Below are 10659 nucleotides of genomic sequence, written 5' to 3' on the forward strand. Positions count from 1 at the left end.
GGGGGCGGGCAGGTGCGTCCACAGGTGGAGAAGACGGCGGCTATCGCATCCTGCCCGCGCCCCAGGACGAAAAAGGAGGTGAGACGGTTCTTGGGGTTGGCGGGTTACTATCGTCGCTTTGTGCCGGGGTTTGCGCAGCTAACCAGCCCCCTGACCGATCTCACTCGAAAGGGTGCCCCGGATCTGGTCCAGTGGACGGGGCCGTGCCAGGCGGCGTTTGTGCAGGTGAAAAAGGCTCTCTGTGGGGAGCCGCTGCTTCACACTCCTAACTTTTCCCTCCCTTTTGTTCTGCAGACTGACGCCTCGGACAGAGGGCTGGGAGCCGTTTTGTCCCAGCAGGTGAGGGGGGCCGACCGCCCTGTCCTATACATCAGCCGGAAGCTAGCAGAGCGCGAGCGCCGGTACAGCACCGTGGAGAAGGAGTGCCTGGCCATCCGGTGGGCGGTCGGCTCCCTGCGCTATTACCTCCTGGGACGCTCATTCACCCTCTGTTCGGACCACGCCCCGCTGCAGTGGCTCCACCGCATGAAGGATGCCAACGCCCGGATCACCCGGTGGTATCTGGCGTTGCAGCCCTTTAAGTTCAAGGTGATCCATAGGCCGGGGGCGCAGATGGCAGTGGCCGATTTCCTCTCTCGCTCGCGGGGGGGGGAGTTGGCTCGGCCGGACGGCTCCCCGGCCTCGAACGGGCGGTGGGGGTGTGTGGCGGAGGCGTGGCCCCGGGCGCAGCTGCAGGGGAGGAGTGGAGCGGAAGGCTCAACAGGGCGGCGCTGCGAGGCCGGTAAGAACAGCTGATGGTGTTTATGTACTGATGATGGTCTCCCTCCGCTGTGTTTATAGTGAGACGGGGAGGAGCGGCCGAGAGCTGTCAGACTGTGCGAGTGAGTCAGCTGTCAAAACACAAAGAGTCAATAAATGTGGAAGTTGGCAGTACATACCTGTGTGTGCGTGTGTTTGTGCCTGGCGTATTCCACACACACTTTACGAAAGAAGTCTTGTGCTTGCTTTAAGCGCGGTTTCCAGAAATCCACAGCAGGGAAGACGCGAATAACAGCAAGGTCTCTCTGTGTCCACACAACGAGGTGGTTGGCGCCCGTAACAAAGATGCACGCAATTTTTTCAAAGTACCGTCTCTTGGCGTCTGGGCACAATCGGTCGCGATACAGCCCTTTGTCTTTTGCGCTGATTTTGAGCATGGTTCTGGCAGTCCCGAATCCAACACTCCAACACTGTGCGCTTGTTTTGCTTTCTGGCCTACTGACATGGCGCCACGATCCCACAATGCACTGCAGCGTGACTCAAAAGCCCTATAAGCTAGTTAAGAGGGAACTTAACCGAGATCAGTTCCAAGTGGTAAAAAGAAATAGGAGTTCTCAAAGGTGAGAACTCAAAACATCCATTACAAAATTGTTCAGTTAAGATGGGCAGCTAGTAGCTTCTTGGGATCCGAATGATATGTAAATTACACAATTCATCCCTTGGCAGTCAATCATTCAACAACAACAACAACAACAACCTTTATTTATAGAGCACATTAAAAGCCTTAGGCATACCAAAGTGCTTTACAAAAAAACAATAAAATAATACAGTTAAGAGCATTAATATCAAATATAATAAGAACAGCAGACAATGTTCACAGTAAAAAGCCACTAATAAAATGGACTGCAGCACATAGATTATAGCAGACCCTGTGCCGCATGATAGAGAACACCAAGAATGAAGGAATAGTAAAAAGTTAATGCAATAGGTCGCAGTTAACAAGTCAGCATTTAACGGGTAGAGAAGGCAAGTTCAAAAAGATAAGTTTTAAGGCGTGCTTTAAAAGAAAAAATAGAATCAGACTCCCGGATGCCAATCGGGAGGCTGTTCCATAACTCAGGTGCAGCAAAGGCAAACGATCGATCGCCTCTAGATTTCAACCGAGATCTGGGCTGAACTAACAATAACTGCGAGGATGACCTTAAAGCCCTGGCAGGGACATAAGGGTTTAAAAGTTCCTTAAGATAGGTTGGTGCAGTATTATTGATAATTTTAAAAGTAAACAGCAAAATTTTAAATTGAATGCGGTATTTGATAGGCAGCCAATGCAGCTCAGCAAGAACAGGAGTAATATGGTCGAACTTCTTGGTTTCATCCATTCGCTTTCTCAAGATCCACAACGACACATCATCAGCTCTGCACATCACGCTTGTTCATGAAAATCAGCACTAGTGCCTCTCCAAAAGTATGTGAAATGGTCTTGTCAAAAAGTCCACTGTTCATATATTTCATCTAGATCAGCTGCCTTTACTCTTCATTCCCTTCATAGCTGACCTCACTTCCTCCTCTGCACCTCCCGATTAACTGACTTTTCTTCATCCATCCTTCTCGCCCTCTTTCTTACCACGCGTAGGCTCAATTCCTTCCTGAACTCTGTGGAGAAGTCTTCCTTCTTCAGCTTCCACTTATTGTCTCTAAAGTGATCCTACAGATGACCATCTGATGCTGCCTCGCTACATGTTTCCCTGACACCACCTGCAGTTTCCTGTTTGTTTCAGATTGTACCTTCTGTATATGATGTAGTTCGCCTGTGTGCACCTTCTTCCTCTCTTATACTTGACCCTTTGTTCTTCCTTCTTCTTGAAGTACATGGTCACCATCCTTTTTGTAAATCCACATCCTTCTGCATTTGTCCTTCACAGCATACCTATTCAGCAGCTCATCACATGTGTTCCCTTCACTTACATGTTTATTAAAGTCTTCTCCAATCACCACTCTACTACCCACTACTCTCTGCCACTTCATCCAACGTGCTCCAGAATTGCTGTCTGACATCCAGCCCATGGGGGTTGTTTCCAGCTTCATGGTCTGTTATCCTCGTCAGCTTTTTAAACACTATTCACATTCTTTATGTCTGTATGTGTGGATAAATGCATGCCACTAAATACATAAATTACACATTGCGTTTACACTCCATGAAGGTCTGGTGAAAAATTGTAGTTTAAAAAGTCTCACACTGTGAGACAGTGTTACATTCAATTGTTATATGGCTGTGCTAAAGTATACAGTGTCTTTACATGAAGCCCTTTCATTTGTGTTTCATGTCTCTTTACAGTGAAGGATGCAAGGCCAAATCCCTCAACATAGTTTGTCTTCGTCTAGTATTATCAAAGTGTTACAGATTGATTTGGGAGCAGTGGCTCCCCAAGGTCTATTATGCCTGTAACTTTGATTTTACTACAGCAGATATTACCTACAAATCACACTACACAGGACTCTCTTGACTCAGTTCCTTTTAATTCTTTTACAAAGGTTTGAGGCAAATTGTATAAAGTGTGACTTAAAGCCTGCACTTTCCTGTGGGATTCCACATCCAACACTTCTTTTCAGCAGAAGCATGAAATGTCAGATGCAGTTTGATATTGTTCCTCCAGGTTTATGAAGAAGGAACACAGTAAAACTTTTAACACTGGTTCAGATTTGAGACTAAGCTCCCTTGTTGCCCTACAAACAAGAGTGAAGTCTTTTTCTTACTCAGACAGTAAAGTGCAAAAAAGAGACTGCCTCTGACTCATGGCGCTTCACTTGCTTGTTTGCCTGCTCATGCTTTTTTTTGGTTTGACTGGTCTTGCATTAGATGTCTTTCTTTTGTTAACTTTGACCCATGTATCTCACTGTTTTCTTTTTGTTTATTCGCAAGATTAACACCCAAAGAATGTTCAAACCTCCTGGTTATCTGGGGGATTTCTGTGTGAAGTTTGCGGGTTCTCGGAGTACTTCCTCCACTATCCAAACAGATTATATATCTGACACACATGACATGATGTTCAGGAACATGTGTAAAAGCTTCTGATATGTCCAGAAAGAGGATCTTTGTGGAAAATTTCCAAATGCTGCACCCAGAAGCAGTCAGCTTGATAAGATGCAAGTGGTGTTATAGTTCCCTGTTTCTATGACTTTTTGATATGTGGTCGGACATTCTGCATTGCCATGCTGTACACACTGCCTAAATAATAATGGGAAGTTTGTTTGAGGGTATTAATGATGCAGACATGACGATAAGACATACTGCCATGAGGCTTGGTCTTCTGGGAATGATCGTCCGAAAGAAAATTCTATTTGCCTTTCCTGTATTTTGCAGTGAGTGTAAATGATTCTGTCTGGGGTTATGCATGTTGGTTTTGAGTATCCATGGGAGATTACCATTCCAGTTTAGTTGCTGAAGAATTCTTCCCAGATGGATCTCAGCACTGGTTAGAAAAAGATGAGTTCCTCTTCGCCATGGTCTGTCTTTTGGACCAAGCCTGCTCCAAGACAACTCGCACTGGTGTCTGTATCTCCCATTGCTGATACCACATGGGCCAAGAATTTAAGAGATGTCCTGAGCAGTTTGCTCTTCTTCATATTCACAGTTTGGCCAGGCTCTCTGAACTTGTCCAGCGCAGCTTGAACATCAATCAAGTTGTTGTTTCCAGCAGCTGGAGAAAATAATGAGGCAAAGCAGATGCCGCCCTCCAGTTCCTACAGAATTCTTTCTGGAAAGTTGCGGCTGTGTTTTTCGTCCAAAAAGCATAAAATTGAACTGGAAAAGAGCCAGAATGCAGACAAATGTAGTAATTTCATATACCTCAGGAACCTGTTCATGTTTAGAGTAGAAAGCAGCTCTTGGATTCTTTGATTTCTTGGATTTTGGGAATAGGGTGGGCATCTCTCACAGTATCTATGCATGCAGGTTCTTTTTTGGCAAGTCAGGCAACATGTTATAGAAATTGCCTGATGGAAGGGCAGCAGGGTGTTTAACACCCTTGCAAAAGCAAGTGTGTGGCCACCATCTGCTTTGGAGTCTGCATTTCCTGGACTCTGTCCAGGTAATCGGACTTCCTCCCACAATCCAACGATGTGCAGGTAGTGGGATGAAGTTAATTTCTAAACAAAAACCAATATATGTCAGTCCCACTCATATTTTATATTAAGTACAACAGTCTTGAGATCGATGCTCTAGCACCAGTCATCACAGAAATCCCTCTTTGCACTGGATGTGTTTCACCAAGAAAGGCCTTCTTACTAAATACAACTCCAGTTCAAGTGCCAGCCTCTTTGGCAACTGTCTGGCTTCTCCACCGTGTTGCTCTGCTGAAGCTTCATGCCTGTGTCACTTCTGCACATGCTCCGTGACTGCTCTCGCGAGTGCCCTCACCTCACATCTTTTATGCAGTGTGAGCAGGTGTGGAGAACTGCTTTGATCAGGGTGTAGGAACTATAAAAAAATTTAAAATAAAAGCATGCTAAATATATAGAATCATGCATACAACCATACTACAAAACCAAACCAATAAAAGATAGAATAAAGCATTAAAATGCTACTGCTCATGTCCTGAAAATCTGATATTGCATCAGTTTTAATGAATGCATAGTCCTACAAAATTAACAGTGGCCTAAGGTGGACTCTAATTTCCAGCCTGAATTATTGCTTAAACTGGCCTCTGAAAGCCAAAGTGCAGAGTTCCTGCACTATCCAAAGGTTATGACACTAACCGCCAGAGGCTGTAAGAGCATGATGTTTAGTTTCTTTTTGTTCTTTTCTTGGGGACACTTAGTTTTGCCCTGCTTGTAGGTCTTGTTTGATTTCAATAGACTCCAGAGAAACATGCCTGCTCTAGTTGTTAATTTTGTCCCTTAGCAGTTTGGCGCTTAGCTGACATGATACAGTTTTAGAGCTTTATCTTGTTTTTTTTATTTTTCTTGGGGTTTTTTTGCAGTATATGCAAATGTTGATGATTACTAAAAATAAATCGGCTTTCTATAAACAACAGCTTGCTGTCTTTAAAGTCAGATCAGGACCCCTTACCTTTGTTTATGGTTAAGTGTCTTTATTTTACAAAAACCCTGTGCACAAGTAGCTGAATTTCTCCATGATTTGTTTCCTCCACAATAATGATGTTATTATTAGAAAAAAAAAAACACTGAACGTGTCCTTTTGCCATCAATGACAGCACAATATGAGAGTGTTATTCTGTGAAAATTAAGCTATATTCTAGCTGACATTGTCTTTAATGAAGGATTAAGTGAAACAGTGTACATGATGACTTGCTTTTTATAATTAATTTGGAAGAATTATATATGATTATGGCTCTCTTCTTATCTCTGTGTTTTTACGTAATAGATCTGATTTGATTTGTTTACATGTTCTTGCACTTTTGTAATCCTGCTTGAATCTGAAATCCATAAAGTTTCTTTGCTGAAACAAAGAAACTGTGTCAGCTCAACAGGGCTTTATCAATGCAGACGGAAAAAGAAGTCTTTAGATGTAGATACGGTCTGGAGATTCAAAACAAGCCTGTCAGTGAATTGTGAAGTAATTGTCTTTCTCGGGGTGAGGTGGCTGTAGCTCAGGTGGTAGAGCAGGTCAGCCACTAACCAGAAGGTCGGGCAAGATACTAACCCCATCTTACTCTCTGCTGCATCCATCGGAGTGTGAATATGTATAGAGCACTTAAGAGCTTAGAAGAAGTGCTTGTGTGAATGGGTGTGACTGGATGAATGAATTAGTTGTATGAAGCGCTTTTAGTGCTCAGACAGAGTAGAAAAGCGCTATATAAGAACCAGTCCATTCACCATTCTTTCCATGATAAGTTACAGTTATCAAAAGCAGTGAATACAAATAAAAAGGGGGAATCCCATAGCACACCTACTGAGAGTTCAATATCAAATGTGAAGGACTGTAACCAGCAATTCAGCACTGCTGCATGTAGATGACAGCTCAAGTGACACGAGTAACAGCTTTGTTGAGGGTTCAAAGACAATCTCAATTACTGGATTGGCCACAAAACTCTCAAGGCGCTTTATATTGTAAAGTCAAGATTCTGCAGCATTAGAGACTCTAACCATTCAGCCATCGTTAGCTGTATATGTGTGGTGACAGTGGGGAGAAAAAACCTTTTAAACAAATTAAATGTAATAAACATTTTCTAAATTGAACAGATTTACAAGTAGGTGACAGTGTATTACCAAAAAGTGTTTAGTGTTGTTGGCTCTCCTGTAAGGCCTCAGTAACACTAGAGAAAGAAAGAACAGCATTCCACACAAGAATATGAATGTCAAGACTGATAGACTTCAAATATTTTAGAGAAACAAAGGTTTTTGGGGTTTTTTTTACAACAAGTGATATATACAAAAAGTGCAAGGGGACGGGGCTCCAGGAAATCCAGGGAAACGGGGTAGCTCACGATCACTCCTCATGACATTATCCCACCCCATCCCACCACCACCACCAATGAGAGCCTCCCCGCAACCCATCAGGCTTATCTGGGTGAAGACGACGGAACTCCCGCAACATGTCCAACGTGGCCAATACAGTGGCCCAGGGAACCCAGGACCCCTAGCCCTCCAAGTCTACCAGATATCGAAGCCCCCATCCCCGGCACCTCACATCCATAATCTGAATGATAGAGAAGGTTGGGTGGCCAGGCGGGCAGAGAGGGCCTGGAAGGTGGGCACAAAGGAGAGACAGGGTTTGATCTGTGAGACATGAAACACATTGTGGATCTGAAGGTTGCGCGGCAGCATCAACAGGAACAACACTGGGTTGATCAGGGTCTCAATAACGAATGGGCTGATGTGGCTTCAAGACAGTTTGCTAGACTCAGCCCAGACAGGGACGAATCTGGTGGTGAGCAATACCTTCTCTCCAGGAGAGTAGGTGGGTGTTGGGACCCAGTGCTGATCACCTTTTTGGGAAGGGTCACTGAGGAAGTTAGGCTGTTGTGGGCGTATTCTATTCAGGGGAGCTGCTCACTCCATGTGGACTGGTTGGAGTATGCCAAACAACAGAGAGCAGCCTCCAGCTCTTGATTAGCCTGCTCTGTCTGCCCGTTTGTTTGCGGGTGAAAGCCAAAGGGCAAAATGACCTTAGCACCCAGTGTGGAACAGAACTCCTTCTACACCCGATAGATGAATTGCGCCCCTTGATCGGAGACAAGATCTTTGGGGATTCCATGGAGGTGAAAGACGTGTGTAGTCAGCAGCTAGGGGGTTTCTAGACCTCTGGGAAGTTGGACAATGCCTTTAAAAATGGTCACTTATGGTTAGTATCATCATGTTACCTGCCAAGAGGGATGAAATCAATCATGATGTGCGACCAAGGCTGACCCGGTGTAGGGAAGGGCCGGAGCAGCCCTGCGGGGGACTGGTTAGGTGACTTGCTCTATGCACAAGTGTTGCAGGCAGACGCTGCTGAGTGTTAGCTCTGGAGAATCCTGGGACATCAGTAAGGATGCTCTTCATTGATTTCAGCTCGGCTTTTAATACCATCATCCCAGACATTCTTATAACCAAGCTGGTAAAAGTAGGACTTCCCCCCACCTACATGTGCATGGATAAAAAACTTTCTTACTGACCGATCACAGTCTGTCAAGGTTGGCAACTGCAGATCGTCCACCCTGTCACTCAGTGCTGACTCACCACAGGGATGTGTGCTGAGTCCACTCCTATACACCATCTACACCAGTGACTGCATCCCATGAAGCCCTGCAACATCATCATCACATTTGCAGATGACAGCACTCTGATGGGGCTCATCACCAATGATGACGACACCGCCTACAGAGATGAGGTCCAGCGTCTGACACAATGGTGTGACCACAATAACCTCACCCTAAACACTAGGAAAACCAAGGAAGTGGTCATGTACTTCTGTAAGACAAAAACTAACCCCCTCTCCATAAAAAGTGACTACGTGGGGAGGGTGTCCTCCTTTAAGTTCCGTGGCACCCACATATCTGAGGACCTATTTTTGGTCAACAAACACATCAGCCTTAGTGAAGAAAGCCCAGCAGAGCCTCCATTTCCTGAGGATTCTGAGGTGGAACAGGCTGCAGATTGACCTACTAGTGTCCTAGACCTAGAGGTGACCAAATACTTATTTTCCACTCTGATTTACGAATAAATTCTTTACAAATCCTACCATGTGGATTCATGGATTTTTTTTTCACATTCTGTCTCTCACAGTTGAAGTGTACTCTGGTGCAAATTACTGACCTCTGTCATCATTTTAGGTGGGGGAACTTGCACAATCGGTGGCTGACTAAATACTTTTTTGCCCCACTGTACATGTAAAAGATGTGCACCCTCTAACAGATCATTACATGAAGGAACCTTTTAAAAAAAACAAAACAAGCGCGTCCATGCTCACAGGTGTACACACGGGTGATCACACCCACAAACTACACCCTTTTTGGCTCCTACCTCAAAGCACACTGTGTTCTGTTGATCTTATGTGCTGCACAATAATGTTTAATATTTAGTATTTACTGTCATATTCCCATATATCATTGTGATGTTGTTTATTCTATTACTCTTGTTCTCTTCTGCTTGTTTTCTTTTTTCTTTCTCAGCAGGTGACCCAGGTGATTGATATATGCATTTTTTTTTCTTTTTTTCTTCTTTTTTTTCTTTTTCTGCTCGTTCTGTTGGTTTTTGGTTTTTGCCCTTCTCCCCCATCCCTCTTCTCAGCTGTTTCTCTTTCCCTCTTTCTTTCTCCCCTTCTTTCCCCCAGTCAAGTCTGTCCCGTATTCAGCAGGTGAAAATAAAATAAACAATAAAAGGTGAATCAAATGGACCATTACGGCAAGGCTGGGATGGTCAATTTGGTAAAGTAAATCCGTTGGGCATCTTTCTTTGCCTTTAGACAACAATTCTGATGGCAAAAGAGCCAAACGGGACAGGCAAGAAAAAAAACAAAAACAAAAAAAAAACATGTAAAAGAAATTTCAGTCAGAGTGGGTACTGAGGAGAGGTCAGGTGGGTCGGTCAGCTGATAGAAGTAGGGGCGTATTTTAAACAGTTCATGTAGCAATCTTCACCCCACCCCAAAATGCTCTCTTTTTACCAGTCTAGCAGTGGATTGCTTGTTGTAGCCCAGGGAAACCCAAAACAAGAGGTGCATTAACAAAAATTATGAATTGAGTATGGTTGCCAGACAGGGCTAGCAATACTGGCTTGGTAATGTGAGTGATGTCAGGGAGGCGCTGGCCCCTAAACTATACCCCTGCAACTGCTGCCTCTCTGATAACTCCACCTGGGTAACCCATTCACCTACCTGCCCACTCTCGGTAACCGTCTCGCACGCCAGTTTGCCTGCCTCAGTAACCTGTCTTCCGTCTCTCATACAACAGTGTGATAAGTCAGTTACTGGTTTTCTTTAGTTTCAGCTGTTTCGTATTACTACGTAATTCTGATTCTTCCAAGAAAAAAACTTGCTCTGGTCAAGTCGAGCTATGTTTATGTTTATGTAAATAAATGATAAATGTAAATAAATCCTGAACCACCCTAAGTATGAGTATACGCCTTATGTTCACCTTTTGGCTCATTCTGATAGTGCCTTTTAATTTCCATCAAACGAATGTGGCACTTTTTGTTTTTAATACCTTACACACACACACACACACACACACACACACATAATTATATTATAATGAGGTGGGATTATGATATGCATTTTTAATCCTCATTAATAATAATCTCCATTTCTGCTATTAATTATTGACTGCATGCATTTTAATCTTATCCGCTAGCATTTTAATTCATACGTTTTTTTCTGTTTCTTGCATGACAGAAGAAACATTTTCTCATCTGACACAACACAGTTTGTCTACTTGCTGGTTGGATTCAGTTAAGCATTAA

The sequence above is a fragment of the Haplochromis burtoni genome, unplaced genomic scaffold (assembly GCF_018398535.1).
Source record: "Haplochromis burtoni strain Fernald_Lab_line unplaced genomic scaffold, NCSU_Asbu1 Contig_69, whole genome shotgun sequence".
In the NCBI taxonomy this organism is placed as follows: Eukaryota; Metazoa; Chordata; class Actinopteri; order Cichliformes; family Cichlidae; genus Haplochromis; species Haplochromis burtoni.